Source organism: Bactrocera dorsalis, chromosome 6 (genome assembly GCF_023373825.1).
Source record: "Bactrocera dorsalis isolate Fly_Bdor chromosome 6, ASM2337382v1, whole genome shotgun sequence".
NCBI lineage: Eukaryota > Metazoa > Arthropoda > Insecta > Diptera > Tephritidae > Bactrocera > Bactrocera dorsalis.
Genome location: NC_064308.1, coordinates 27,690,151 through 27,705,377, shown reverse-complemented (window position 1 = coordinate 27,705,377; position 15,227 = coordinate 27,690,151). Strand labels below are relative to the sequence as shown.

General features: G+C 40.4%; 2 protein-coding genes across 26 annotated transcripts in view; one reads left to right on the top strand and one right to left on the bottom strand.

Moving 5' to 3' along the window:
* The window catches only part of LOC105224889 (ankyrin-3), a 610,175-nt gene extending 606,642 nt beyond the window's left edge, over window positions 1-3,533 (bottom strand). The window contains exon 1 of the mRNA XM_049460054.1: window positions 3,529-3,533. The gene's annotated coding sequence lies outside the window, so the exon portion shown is untranslated. The remainder of the gene's footprint in view (window positions 1-3,528) is intronic.
* Window positions 1-15,227, top strand: part of LOC105233049 (calcium/calmodulin-dependent protein kinase type II alpha chain) — a 417,125-nt gene that overhangs the window by 164,231 nt on the left and 237,667 nt on the right. For 2 of the 25 annotated variants that reach the window (XM_049460529.1, XM_049460542.1), the window contains exon 1: window positions 2,027-2,300. The exons of 22 other annotated variants lie outside the window; for them this stretch is intronic. The gene's annotated coding sequence lies outside the window, so the exon portion shown is untranslated. Of the gene's footprint in view, window positions 1-2,026; window positions 2,301-15,227 lie in introns of those variants that run through there. One more of the 25 variants, XM_049460528.1, reaches the window with a different exon arrangement.

Genomic DNA, 15,227 nt, shown 5'->3' with positions numbered 1-15,227 from the left:
TAGAAAGATCAAAAACAGCTGTTATTGTCATTCAAGAATTCACATCGCTTAATATTTATCAAAAGAAAAGATTGTCATATAATATTTTGAAATAAAAGCCGTCTTTTTTCAAGTATTTTCCATATAATAGAAATAATGGATGCAATTTTCATTTGCTTGGTCGATTTTTAGGTGAAATTAGATTCATTGCTTTAAAAAAATTTTGTTTGTTTACATTTTTTTCCCTTTGTAGTGTCTAAATCAGCTGTGATAATGTAACAGTTTTCCAGTGCTGACTAGTATTTTTCCAGTGCTGACAAGTAGATTGCGCAAAATCAGAGTCGCACGGACAGATTTAGCGTGGATCAGTTTTAAATCATTTCAATGAAGTGATTTGGAACTGTCATTTTTGTATGGGGAAATCTTGATAAATTTTTAAGATTAGTGGGATAATCCATTCAACGGCCGAAATCGTGTGATTAAGTGTCGGTCTGAACATAGTATAAGTACTGATCCGTTACTCTGTCTGATTCTGCCAGTTCAGTTCATGTACATGAAGCGAACTGTTTTCTTCAAATCAACGATAGAGAACAACTTTGTATCACTAGCGATCGGTTTATACCTGATTTGCTTATGAACGTTCGTATCAGCAGAAAATACCCGAAGTGATGCATACTTATGCTTCAATGATTAAAATGATCGACAGCTTATACCTGATTTGCTTATGAACGTTCGTATCAGCAGAAAATACCCGAAGTGATGCATACTTATGCTTCAATGATTAAAATGATCGACAGCGTTCGGTTTGTATATCATCCCCTAAACACTGATTTAGTCGGGCACTTCCCCTGCAAACCATCAGCGGGTAAAAAACCAGATAATCAGTGGGTAACATGGTGGTAAACGAGGGGATAAACATATAGAGTGTGTCTTAGGCCGACCGAATATTTAACCCACTCACGTACGTATACATGTGATCATACAACAAAAAATAACCCGAAAATGTGCGTTGGTGTTAGTGCAAAGAGAAAAAATGTGTAGTTGCATTGAAATATTTGTCACAAGCGGGTAGCCGTGGTTGGCTGGGTCTGTTCTATTTCAAATACATATGTTTGTATGGACATGTATGTATGTACAACATATGTTATGCAAGGCATACACACATCAATTAGTTGGTTGATTGAGTTGGGCTAGAAATTGCCCTTGTCGCTACACACGACACAACTTTTAATACAATTTTGAGGCCAACTTCATTTTGAATATTCACTTCGTTGCTTAAACATGAGCTCGGAAGTTGTTGCTTTACTTATTACATATGACGCGCTCTCTTCGACAGCCGAAATAAAATGGCGAAATCGTTTGAAATCGCACAACCAACCCAAACACTATCCAACTAACACAACCAACTTCACAAAATATAAAAAAATTTTGATTTTCATCTAACCAGTTGATTAAACTCATACAACTGCCCCATATACGTAGCAATCAGTTGTTCAATTCGTTGAAGTTGATACAATAATTGGTGCATGTATGCCTTGCTTTATAGGTATAATGGAAATTCCATCGAGTACATACATACAAGAAATGTATGTATATATGTATGTACGTAATCGATGGAATTTGCATTGTTTACGCATCGAAAATTTGTAACATGCGCACATTTTCAAAGCTGATACATATTTTGCCACACATGATTCAAATCAGTCCAGCAGAAAATTGTTGTTGTTTGCTGTACTTTTAGATTAACCCATAGATTTTCTCGAAGATTTACTTTTTTTTAACAATCGTCGCAACGCTATGAACTGACATGATACGATTGCAACCGAAGCCAGCTATACGTTTACACGATCGTGATTGCCGAAGAACAGATTGTTCATGTTGCATCAGGTCAGAGTACGCTGGCAGATACACGAATTGATTAACAATGTTGTCTATTCTGAACTGAATTCATTTGATTGTGTTTTTGGCACGACTGTTTGTTCTGATTTTATCATACTCGTTGCAGCTCTCTGCTCCACATGCAATAGGCACGGCAATACTGTTGGTATAACATAAATTTTATCCTGTCGAGATGCACCGTTAAATATCACCAGCTTGCTCTTCGCTTTTTATTGCTCGTGTAACGATAGGCTTATAGCAGGTGTTGCAGCAAGGTTTTATTTTCGTGTTTTGTAGGCGATGTATAATTCAAACTGTAATTGAAACTTTCATTACGGCACAGTTATTTAGTAATTGCTACAGCTGATGTGGATTTAAATCTGCAAATTCTGTTGATATCCATTGACATATGGTAAATGTTTATTGATGTTCAAGCGTTTAAGGTAAATTACCATAGGAAGCATTTGTTGATACCTGGGTGGAAGTTGATCATTCATTTTCTCAGCACAATTCCGATTTCTTTGGCGCCGCGATCTAAAGGTATCGCTGGAAAGAGGAAGTCGTGATTAAAAAATAGGGTAAATTTTCGAATAGTCTCCCCGGATTTCGGGGTTAAAATTGGTATGTACGGATAGAGGAGGTCCTGTAGATTAAAAAAATATATACATATAGATGTCCCTGATTTATGGTTTTTGAGATATTTGCATTTAAAGTTAAAAATTCAACTATTTAAAATGCGGGTTTTTCCCATTTATAATGAATTTTATAGTTACATTTTTAACTTTTATATCCACTAACTCTTCACTAAATCGTTTCTAACCATTTATTTTATATTAAATAGTGGAAAAATAACTTTTATTCAACATTTAACTTTTGTTCATTAATTTTTGTTCGTACAATAACAAAAGGGTTGCATTCTAACTTATGATCAGTGCTACCTTAAGTTCAGATTTTACAGAAGAGCTAAAAGAAATAAAGAAAACAAAGGCTGGGATTTAGAATCGCATCCCAGGATTTCGCGAGTAAAATAGGTATCACTGGAAAGGTGACGTTCTCCAGATCACGAAAATATTTACATATATAGTTGCCGCCGACTTATAGTTTTAAAAATATTTGCATTTAAAGTTGAAAAATTGACAACTTTTACATTGATAATTTGTATATTGTGAATAACTTTTTCACGCCTCGCTTCAAAAAAAAAAAAATAACCATAGCAACCCTTTTCTTATTGTGCAAATGCAGAGAATTGTAACTAAAATAAAATAATTAAAATGAAGCTTTATTTACAACAAATATTAGGGGAAACTTTAGTATACGATCCCACGATTTCAGGGTTAAAAGTGGTATGGTTGGATAGAGCTGATGCTCCAGATTAAGAAAATATATAATTGTTGCCGCCGCAAACTTATAGTTTCCGAGATATTTGCATTTAAAGTTGAAAATTTTGCAAATTTTATCTTGCAATTTCTCGATTGCTAGTAATTATTTAATTCATATTATGCCTTTTTTATGCACTTATACTTCATTGCATTGTTTCTACATATTTATTTTTTAGTAATTATTTAGTTATTTGCTTAAAATAAGCATTTTATATTTTACACAATTTTCATTCCATGCACAATAACAAAAGTATTCCGTGTTTACAGATATTAAGTGTTGCCATAATTACACATATATCAAACGAATAAGAATGGATATAAAAACTCAAACGCAGAAAACTATCTGAAATAAATTTTCCATTGTAATAAGAAAAGTTTTAAGGCTTTATTGGCGGCCTTCGGCCGCGCTTCAAAAAAAAAATAACCCTGGCCGATCCAACACCGGGGTGTATCAGGTTTTTTTTAAGTAAAACTCCTTTTCGCGTTGGCGGCCTTCGGCCGCGCTTCAAAAAAAATAACCCTGGCCGATCCAACACCGGGTTGTATCAAAAATCTTGATATATCAAGAAAAAGGGCAATGATTTATGTATTTGGGGTATAGTCCTATTTTTTATTCATTTTTATTCGTTTGATAAATGTGTAATTATGGCAACACTTATTATCTGTCAATACGGAATACTTTTGTTATTGTGCATGAAATGAAAATTTTGTAAAATATAAAATGCTTATTTTAAGCAAATAACTAAATAATTACTGGAAAAAAAAAATATGTAGAAACAATGTAGTGAAGTGTAAGTGCATAAAAAGTGCATAATATGAATTAAATAATCACTAGCAATCGAGAAATTGCAAGATAAAATTTGCAAAATTTTCAACTTTAAATGCAAATATCTCGAAAACTATAAGTTTGCGGCGGCAACAATTATATATTTTCTTAATCTGGAGCATCAGCTCTATCCAACCATACCACTTTTAACCCTGAAATCGTGGGATCGTATACTAAAGCCGACCCAAAAAGTTATTCACAATATACAAATTATCAATGTAAAAGTTGTATTTTCCGAAATGATAAATTCACTTTAACACCTTACACGTCTTTAGATGTTAAAATTATACTTTCTATATGTTATATACACGTAATTATTGATGTTGTTTAGTTAATCAATAAGAGAATTTGTTTTTTTTTTGTTATTTTTATAAAAATACTAGCTGACCCGGCGAACTTCGCCCCGCCCAATTTTTATTTTTTTTTTGGAAGTCATAGACTCGTATAACTTTACTACAAATAATATAAACTTCAAACAACGCATTTTCATTTAATGTTTTTAATGTTTGTAGCGCCATCTACTGTAACATACCGCACTCAATACCGCTCTTAGCGCCACCAACTGGTGGATAGCTCTTTGCTAATAATAAACAAATAATTTGCAATAAATAAATAATGCGACTATAAGGAGAGTTATAAACTATCCTATCTTTCAAGTTGGACCAAACTGCCCACAGTGTTAAAAATTTCATTAAAATCGGTTCAGTAGTTTAAGAGTCCATCGCAAACAAACAATGTGACACGTGATTTTTATATATTAAGATGAAAAACTTTACAATCACTTCACTTCAACGAAAGTGGCAAGGTTACGTTCGAAATTACGGCATCACTGTTGTAAATTCGAATGACCACTATTGATTGATGATCGTTTTCGAATTATCGATACTCTCAATATTCGAGACTGATCGAGAATTGGTAAAAATGAGAAATACATAGTAGGAAAATTTATAACTCATTATTATTTCAGAAAGAAGAAGAATTCGGACAAAGAAGAATTATGAACACTGGGGTTTTGGACCGACCAGGGATATTTTTTGTCGAACGCTCGAATATTGAAAATATCAATATTTTAATTTATTTTTATTTTTTCAATTATTATTATTTTTCTATTATGTATTTCTCATTTTTACCAATTCTCTTTCAGGCTCATATATTGAGAATATCGATACTTTAGTTTATTTTTATTTTTCCAATTAATAATATTTTTCTATTATATATCTCTCATTTTTATCAATTCTTTTTCGTATCACTAGTGCTTAATGTTCAAATGAATTTCGAACAGTGATGCCATTTATAGCGTAAATATCGTGCAAAATCGCAATATTTTTTATTGTTTTTATTGCGAAAAAAAAGAAAAATAGATAACGCACCATATATATTCGTAAATTGGAATTAAAATCACGAATTTTAAGACATTTCCCGTGAAAATTGGTGCACGTATAGAGCGGGCTAGCTCGTCAGCCAGTTCTTTTCCGGCTATGTCTCTATGACCAGGTACCCAAACTAGGTGCACCTGATTCAATTCCGCTAGGCTGTTTAGCCGTTCTCTACACTCCTGCACTAGCAGCGATTTGATCTCGTAGGCCGAGATCGCTTTTAGTGCCGCTTGGCTATCGCTGAATATGGTTATCCGCTCATTACGAGAGCCGCGATGGAGGTTTATTTCTGTACACCGACTTTTGGCTAAGACTTCGGCCTGGAAGATACTGGGGAATCTGCCCATCGGTATGGATAACCTTGTGCGTGGGCCCGCGATCCCTGCACCAATACCTTCCGACGTCTTCGAGCCGTCGGTGTACCACTTCAGTGTACTGTCCCTCAGCAACAGCTCAAGAGTGGAGTCATTCCACTCGCTCTTGCTGCCAAGGGTAACCTTGAATTTCCTCGTGAAGTTTACTGTTTTTGTAATCCCGTCCTTCGGGAGGAGGGCAATTGGATTACTGCCACTTATCACTTCCATCCTCTGGGATGCCGTTATTTGCAGAAGTGAATGCTTGGCTACTTGGCCGATCACTATGTGGAGCGGTGTGAGTTCCAGCAGGACCTCCAGCGCCGTTGTTGGGCAGGTTCGCATAGCGCCCGTCATGCAGACGTATGCTAGCCGCTGAAGCTTCGATAGTTTCATCACCACCGAGGCCTGTGCCGCCACAGTGGTCCCGGACACCGGTCCATATGTGACTATCGGTCGTACAATCATGGTGTACAACCACCTGACAATCCTTGGCTTGCAACCCCAGGATTTACCTGCCAGCCGATTGCACACCATTAGAGCCTTTGTCGCCTTGACCATGGTTTGGTCCACATGCTGCTTCCACCGCAAAGTGGAATCCAGAGTGAGACCGAGATATTTAACATTGCTGGTCATCTCAATCACTCTACCCCCAAGTGTGAGGTTCCTAAGCCCGGGTAGGGATCTTCGCCTCGTAAACGGGACGATGGTAGTCTTCGAGGGGTTGATGCTCAGCTCAACTCCCCTGCACCACTCCTTTGCCAGATTTAGACCTCGTTGCACTAGGTCACAGAGAGTGTCCTCGAACTTGCCTTTAGCTATGATCACTATATCGTCCGCATATCCTAGGCAGCGGATGCCGTTGTCGGTTAGCAGTGCTAACAGGTCATCCACGACAAGGCTCCATAGCAGGGGCGATAGTACACCACCCTGCGGACAGCCCCTTGTTGTGCCTAGGCGAATCTTTGTGCCCCCTGCAGTGGTCTCAGCAATCCTGGTGCGGAGTACCGCCTCTATCCATCTACGCACCGGTGCTGCCACATTCCTACCTTCCAGTGCCATTGCCACACTTCTATGAGAAGTGTTGTCAAAAGCTCCTTCAATATCCAAAAAGGCGCATAGCATGACTTCCCCTTTCTCCAGTGAACTCTCTATCTCGGAGGTCAACTGGTACAGAGCTGTGTTGGTTGATCTGCCAGCTCTGTATGCATGCTGAGCTGCATGCAGGGGTGCGGTCCTCAGCGCCTTAGACCTTAAATGATGATCTATTATCTTCTCCATACTTTTCAGTAGGAAGGAGGTTAGGCTAATTGGCCTGAAAGATTTGGCCAACGAGTAGTCCTTCCTTCCCATTTTCGGTATGAAGATTACCTCAGCTGTCCTCCATAATTCAGGGATGTAGGCAAGCGCCAGGCTCTCCCTCAGCAGCCTAATCAGGTGTGGCATCAGAATCTGCTCACCCTGCTGTAGAAGCGCTGGGAAGATGCCGTCCACTCCCGGAGACTTGAACCTTTCGAACGAGGTCATTGCCCACCTGATTGAGTCCGCAGTAAACAGTTTAGCGATAGCCCAATCAGTGCGGGACGGCCTATGTTCGGTTGAGGGCAGACACGATAAACCGGGGCAGTCTCCGGAAAGTGAGCACGCAAGAGCTCTGTAGCTGTGTCCTCCGCGCTGGTCGTGAATGTCCCGTCATTCTTTTTGATGGCTAGCACTGTGTCCGTCTTCCCTTTAGCCAGAGCTTTGTGCAGCCTGGCAGCTTCTGGTGTGGAGGAGACGTTTTCACAGAATATCCTAAAGCTAGCCTGTTTAGCAGACCTGATCTCTTTATTGTATAGCGTCAGGTTGCTCCTGTACTCCTCCCAGACCCCTGTACGTTTTGCCTTATTAAATAGCCTTCGTACCTTCTTCCTTAGGTCTGCGAGTTTCCTTGTCCACCAAGAGCAATTGCGCCTGTCTGTGGGTACACCTAAGGGGCAGCCGTTATTGTACGCGTTTATAATGGACCCGTTAAGCGCGGTCAATCTGACCTCCATACCCTGGCCCGTGGCGCTACTATCAATCTGCCCCTTCCTCTTCAACTCCTCATCTAGCCTCTCCTTGAAGGTACTCCAGTTGGTCCTTCGAGGGTTGCGTCTAGGAGGAAACAGCTTGACCTCTGCCCTCAGCGCGAACCTTACAATTCTATGGTCCGACAGGGAGGGCTCCGTTGAGACTCTCCACTGCGAGACCATCCCTGTTGCAGGTTCATTACTGAGGGTGATGTCCAGCACCTCCCTCCTGCTTATAGTTATGAATGTGGGTTCACACTCTACATTCTCTGCCGCTAAATTTCTACCTACTAGATATTCTAAAAGGGACTCACCTCTCGCGTTGCAGTCGGTGCTGCCCCATTCCGTGTGGTGGGCGTTCGCGTCGCAACCAATTATAAGGGGGAGCTTATGCAGACTGCAGTGCTCCACCAGCCTTTCCACCGCCTCCGGGGGTGCCGTTGCTGCCTCTCTCGGAAAGTATGCTGAGGCTAGGGCGAAGTCTTTGCCCTCACTGTTCCTAGCCTGCACCGCCACCAAGTCCTGCGTCAGAAACTCTGAAATGCAAAAGAAATCAATATTGCTTCTAACAACTATACACGTCCTAGGCCTCTCGCTGGAGAGGTCCCAAATTACCTTGTTTGCCTCCGTCTTGACGCCCTTTACCTCTCCTTTATGGATCCAAGGCTCTTGGATCAACAGCGTGCCCAGTTTCTCCGCAGTGAACCTGCTTGTTATGACAGCTGATGCTGCCGCCGCATAATGCAGGTTCACTTGGGCAATTTCCATGTTGACGGCCATCATAAATTGGGCTCGAGGAGGGAAAGATCCTCTACCCCGCCGTCAACCGCGCTGCTGTCGATTGAGCCTCCAAGTCCGTCTAGGAGCTCCTGCGTTGAGGGTAGCCCCATGCTCCGGCCATCGTCGGGGACGTCTGTAGTCGGCCCTGGCACTGCCTGTCCAGTCCTGCTCCCGCAGAGCTGCTCCGACGACTCGTCCACCTCCATCTTCGTTTCCTACGGGGCGGATACCGGCACTGCCTGGCTAATGACGCCTTTGTCCTGCGGAGGCGCGGGCGTCTTGGCTTCCTTGCTCCCGGTGTCAGCAGGCTTGTAGGGCCGCATAACGACCGTGCTGTCATGGCAGTCTACCTGCATCATGCCTCCCATGAAATCGATGCCCAGGAAGGACGCCGTGTAGTCCACTCCTTCACGCACCTCGTCCATGAGGATGTCCTGCAGCACGGTTTTTTCCTCCGGTTTTAGCGACTCCGCCGGGTACTTGAGAGGCAGAACAGCCATGCGGATGCCCCTAACAGCATCCGCATACCCGCGCCGCCCCTCCTCCACCCGGTGAGGAGCCGGTCCAGATTGTTGGCCCCCGGTTTCCTTTGCGTCTGTGCCCCGCACCCTCTTGGATCGTGGGGGCTCCTGTGGCGTGATTTGGCCGCTTTTTCGTTTTTCGGCCTGGGCACATGTGCCTGCGGGCAATGCCCTGCTGTCGCCTCGCCGTACGGACAGCGTAGTGTTGACCGGGCCACGGCCGCTGCTACCGCTGCCATGCGCGCGAGCTGGCACATTGTGGTCGCGTCCAGTCGCTGGGGTGACGTTGCTCCATTGGCTCTTGCTCCTGGCTAGAGCCTCCGCCTCCTCCGGGGTTTTCCCATCGTGTAGGTGGCGTAGGTACCACCTCATGGTGGATCCACTCATACCTCTCCTGCGTGGATCCCCACACCCACCGGGTTGGCCTTCTGGGAAGGGGCGTTGCCCACCTCTTCTACGCCTTCTCCTCCTTACAAAGCTTCTGATACCTTACAAAGCTTCTGTCTTTAAAACAAAAGTCATGAAGAAGCACTTTTTATCTTAAAAAAAGGGAAACTTTAGTATACAACCCCCCAAGATTTCAGGGTAGAAGCCGCCGCAAGCTTATAGTTTTCGAGACATTTGCATTAAAAGTTTAAAATTTCGCAAATTTTATTTTGAAATTTCTCGATTTATAGTAACTCTAATATTATGCACTTTTTATACACTTATTCTGTCGGGAACTCGTGATAATTTTGAAATGTAGAAAGGTTCGAATCATCGCAGGTTTGAATTAATGACAGTCGACTGTATGAGGAAAACGAGCGTTGCCACATCTTAAACACCAAATATGAAGGATTTTCTACGGTTTTTCTTTTTACTACACTTTCCAAGCTATAATTGAGTTGTAAACACTTTTTCCTTATACATATGTACATGTATAATATGTGATTTATATTTAATATACACAAATAAGTAAAACTTTATAATAATATTCTTAAATTTTTATCATGCCGGGGTGACTGAAGTACTTTCGCAAAGTATTCCTTTCTGGGTTGGCGGGCTTCGGCCGCGCTTTAAGGTGTAAGGGGTAGTCAGAATTTTCAAAAAAACTATTTTTTTTTTTGAATTTGCGGTAAGAGTATTCTCTTAAAAATATTCTCTGAAAATTTCACGTTGATCGGATAATTAGTTTTTGAGTTATTCGACAAATAAGAAAGAGAGCTCGGGAAATTCAAAGCGCTTGTGTGAAATTTTAAACGCGTTTTTCTCAAAACTATGTTTTTTGAAACGGTGACAACTGTAACTCGAAAACCGCTCAGATTTTAATGAAATTTATGCAGCTTTTAGAATACATAATAAACATGAGCCTGATCGAAGGATTTTTATTTTTTCGAGAATTTCAATTTTTTAAGACCAATTAACTGTTGATGTTTTCCCAAAAATTTAGAAAAAAACTCCCTGAGGCTGAGGAAAAAAATCCTTCGATCAGGACCAGGATTATCTCTTTATAAAACTAATTTTTTTTTTGTCCGATTGATTTTAGATGAATCTCTAAGGACTTATGGTTGTCACCGCAAGTACCTTTTTTTGGAACTATGTAAACAAACAACTATAACTTTGGAAATAAAATTTTTTGTGACTTCAAGTCAACACATTCTATAGTAATGCCATATTACTAATTTTGCAAAATAACACGATTTATTAGCAAAAAAAAATACTGAAAATTCTCATTTTTTCGTGTCTCTGACTACCCCTAACCCCTTAATTAAATAACCCTGGTCGAGCCAAAACTCAGGGTGACTAAAGTACTTTTGCGTAGTACTTCTTTAAAAATCTAAGTATTTTCTTACGTAATATTATTTAACATTACTTAGTTGTTTATTAAATTTAAATAAGAAAATATTCATATGTATGACGAATATCTCGTAAACTAAGCGTTTGCGGTACCTATAACCCTATATATTTTTTAATCAGGAGGACTTCCTCTTCGGACTTCGGAATTGCGCGGGTTTTTGAGATATTGGGTAAATTATAGAATAGAATCCCCGATATTGGGGTTAAAATGGGTATGTACGAATAGAGGAGGTCCTTCAGAACAAGAAAATATAAACATATAGTTGACTTATGGTTTCTGAGATATTTGCTTTTAAAGTTAAAAAATTCAGCTATTTAAAATGCGTGTTTCTTCTATTTATATTGAATTTTATACCAATATTTTTATTAACTTTTATGTCCACTAACACTTCACTAATTCGGTTCTAAACATTTGTTTTGTATTAAATGGTGCAAAAATAACTAATTCCATCGGGTCGGACCAAAGGGAAAAAGTCATCAGATGAGTAGGGTTGGCGGAGCATGCAAAGAGGTGGCCAGTGGCATGTGGAGACTCATTACACGCAGGACATATGTTGGATATGTCGGAGTCTATTCTGGACAAGTAGGAGTTTAACTTGCTACAATATCCAGAACGAAGCTGCGCAAGGGTCACTCGTGGCAACTCGAGTTCCTCGTCTGCAATAGGTGATGAGTTGACTCCAAGAACGGCAGTCGGTGAATGGCGGTCAGTCCCTTTCGGAAGTTAGTTTCGGCCGAAGTCCGGTCGGCGTACTGTTCCATGTCGCCGTATTTGAGGAAAGACTTCTTGATGTTCCTGGGAGGTGATTCCGCTCTAAGTAAGAGGCTGCAGAAGTGATTTCTGCGAAAACATCCTAGCAGGAACTGCTTGGAGATGAGTTCGTTATGCTTCTTAACTGGGAGCATAAGCGTCTCACTATGTAGATATTCGATGGGGGACATCAAAAAGGCATTGTGTGGTAGTCCGGAGTGCAGTGCTCTAACAAGTATGTAGCTTCTTCATCTGCGTTCCACTGCATCCAGGCGACCATATTGGTGCGGCGTAGGTGAGGACCGGCCAGCCGTTTGCCTTGTAAATTGCCAACAACGTTTCTTTGTATTTTCCACATGTGCTGCCGGCTAATGACTTGAAGATTTTGTTGCGGCTCTGTACCTTGGCGATAATCGCGGTCGTATGAGGAGTGAAGGAGCGTGGAGTATCAAGAGTTACACCTAAAATCTTAGGGTTATTGACAGTCGTACTCTTGACGCCGCTTCGACTGCAATATTAAGCTCAAGTCTTTACTCCTCCGTCCAGTTCGTGAATATGGTTCCTGGGGATTTGGTGGGGGAGACTGTTAGGTTCCGTGTAGAGGAGAAGCGAGAAAGGTCGGAGATATAGCTGTTTACCTTTGAACACATGCCATCGATTCCATTGCTTCTGGTGGCTGTGGCCGTTTCGAGATGAAGTTAAACTGTAGCGGAGAGAGGACATCAACCTGCGGAATCCCCTGTTTAATTTTTCTCAGTTTAAATTTTTCTCCTCGAAACAGTACGGATGATTGACGGCCGCTCAGGTAGTTTATGGTCTAATTCTTCAGAACTGGAGGGAGCGTAGTTTGTTCGATGGCATGCAGTAGCGTTATGTGATTGACTGTGTCAAAAGCTTTTGACAAGTCCAACGTTACGAGGATCGCTCTCTAACTGGGTGGTTTGTGGTTGAGGCCACGAACTATCTGACCGTTCATGACGTTAAGTGCTGTGGTGGTGCTGGCTCTTTTCGGAATCCATGCTGGTAGTTGGCTACAGGACTTTTTTGTCTAGGCTAAGTTTAGAGTTTTTGTTAAAAAGACAATTTAAATTTGCTTCTCTTAACGTCATGCAAGTTACTTTACTCGCTATATATTGTCGCCACGTCAGCCTTCGATCCTGGTGAATCCCAAGATATGTTACATCATTCCCTTGGGGTTCTAGGAAATTGTTTATTTTAACTGGCCGACACGTTTCTGGTCTCAGCGAGAATGTAACATGCTTGCATTTTTGCTCATTAATATTCATACGCCAGTTGGCTAGCCATTCTTCGACAAAAGTTAGGTGCTGCTCTAATACTTTTGATGCTCTGATGAGGTGTTTGTTACGGCTTACAAGAGCTGTGTTATTCGCGAAAGTGGATGTCAATACGTTAATAGCCGTTGGAATGTCTGCTGTATTATGTACTGAGTTGGGCCTAGCACGCTACTCAGCCTTATTACTCGTTCTTCTGATATCAAGTCTGCTACTTTAACTGTAAATTTCATGTTTACTAAATATGACTCCAAAATCGTATGCAATTCGCAAGGTAAAACGTATTTGATTTTCCATTAAAGACCTTCATGACAGACCTTATCGAACGCCTGAGCTACATCTAGAAAAATAGCTGAAAAACAAGCTCTCTGTGCTTGAATGCTTTCCTGATTTCGTTGGTAATTCTATTTACTTGCTCTACAGTGCCATGTTTAGCACGAAACCGAATTGGTGCGTTGGTATTATATTATTTTCGTGGAGGAAAGGCGTCGTCCTTGATAGTAACACTTTTTCAAATATTGTAGAAATACAGGGTAAGAGACTTATTGGTATGTAAGAAGACGGTTGTCTTAAGTCTTTCCCGGGTTTATTTATCATGCTGATCTCCGACTTTTTCCACTAAGTTGGATAGTATCCGAAACCAAGAATTATATCAAAGAGCAAGGAGAGCACCGTTATAGCAATATCTGGTTACTCAATTAGCATTTTTGGAGTGATATTATCGTGTCCTGATGCCTTTTTCCGACTTAGCTCTTTTATGATTCTAGTAACTTCAAAGGTAGAAGTCCTTATAGACACAAGCAACTCGTTAGCGGTAGTGGGCAAATATGGCGACTTAAAGTTGTTGTTTGAGCAATTAGGTTTAAATACCTTTTCTAGGTAATTTGCAAAGCAATTTGCCTTTTCCTCATCACTATGTTCCCAATTATCATTCAACTGTCTTAGAGGCATGTTGGAATCTACTGGTTACTTAGAAGACTTTTGGGCTTTCCAAAGGTAGTTTTACTTGCTAGAATTTGGACACAGTTTCTTGATAAAATGTTCAGTGTTGTGTTCTTCCTCGCGTTTAAGCGTTTTTTTTTACTTTCGTACAGCAGATTTTATTTGAAGCAAAGTTGAAGGAGGGCGACTTAACTGCCATTCACGTCTAGCTCGTCTCTCATTTACTAGTTTATTGCATTATTGGTAATCTTTCTAAAACCAACTGGTTTATTGTTTCTTTCTGGTGTTGTCAATACAGCTACATTAGTTATTACATTATTGATTTCTCTTATACTTTCACCAATGTCTCTTCCTGTATTTATTTTGCAATTAATATTGGTGTGGCAGCTGATATATTTTCTATACTTCAATCAGTTAGTTTAATGTGATGTTAGAAAAACTCAAATATCATGGGCTGTTCGTATAACTTTATTAGTACAGGAGCATGATCAGATGATAAGTTTGTACATGTATCAGCTGTCAAGCGATCTATCTATATTTTTGACTACAAATTTATTAAGTCTGGAATTTTCTTCTATCACTGGGCCAGTCAGTGTCAGCTTAACAGGAGATATAATATATCCAGCTTTCGGATTAATAAGACGTGAGTCCTAGTACGTGTGTTTTGCGTTGTAATCTCTACCTACTTGAAATCTTTGACCTAGCGTTCCAAAAAAGTCTTTAAATTCGCTATCAGTAATTTTAAAACGAAGTGAACTGTATATAGCTGTAAGGCAAGTCACAAGCCCAATTTTGTAGGGATATTGTTGTAGCTTGTAACTGCGCTGTAGCATGAGATTCTAATGCGTGGTGGTTTAATCGTTTTCTAACCAATACTGCTGTTCCAACTTCGATTTCAAATCTTTATATACAGGACAATCCCTGTAGGTAGCAGTGTGATTTCCTCCACAATTGTTGCATTTTTTATTTAAATCGTTTATAATTGGGATGTAAATCACCACATACCACACAAACACTGCGTAAAGTGCAATATGATTTGGTATGCCCATATTCTTGGCAGTTAGCACATTGTACGGGACCGTTCCTTTTAAGAGGTTCTTCAACAGTTACTCTACGACGCAGCAAATATTTCAGATTATATATGTAAGTATAGGATGTGTTTAATTTTTTTAAGTTGATTAGAGTTCGGCAACAATTCAATTTTAAACATTAGCTGTGGTGCTTTATTTCAATTAAATGCATGATTGAATTTAATAATGCAAA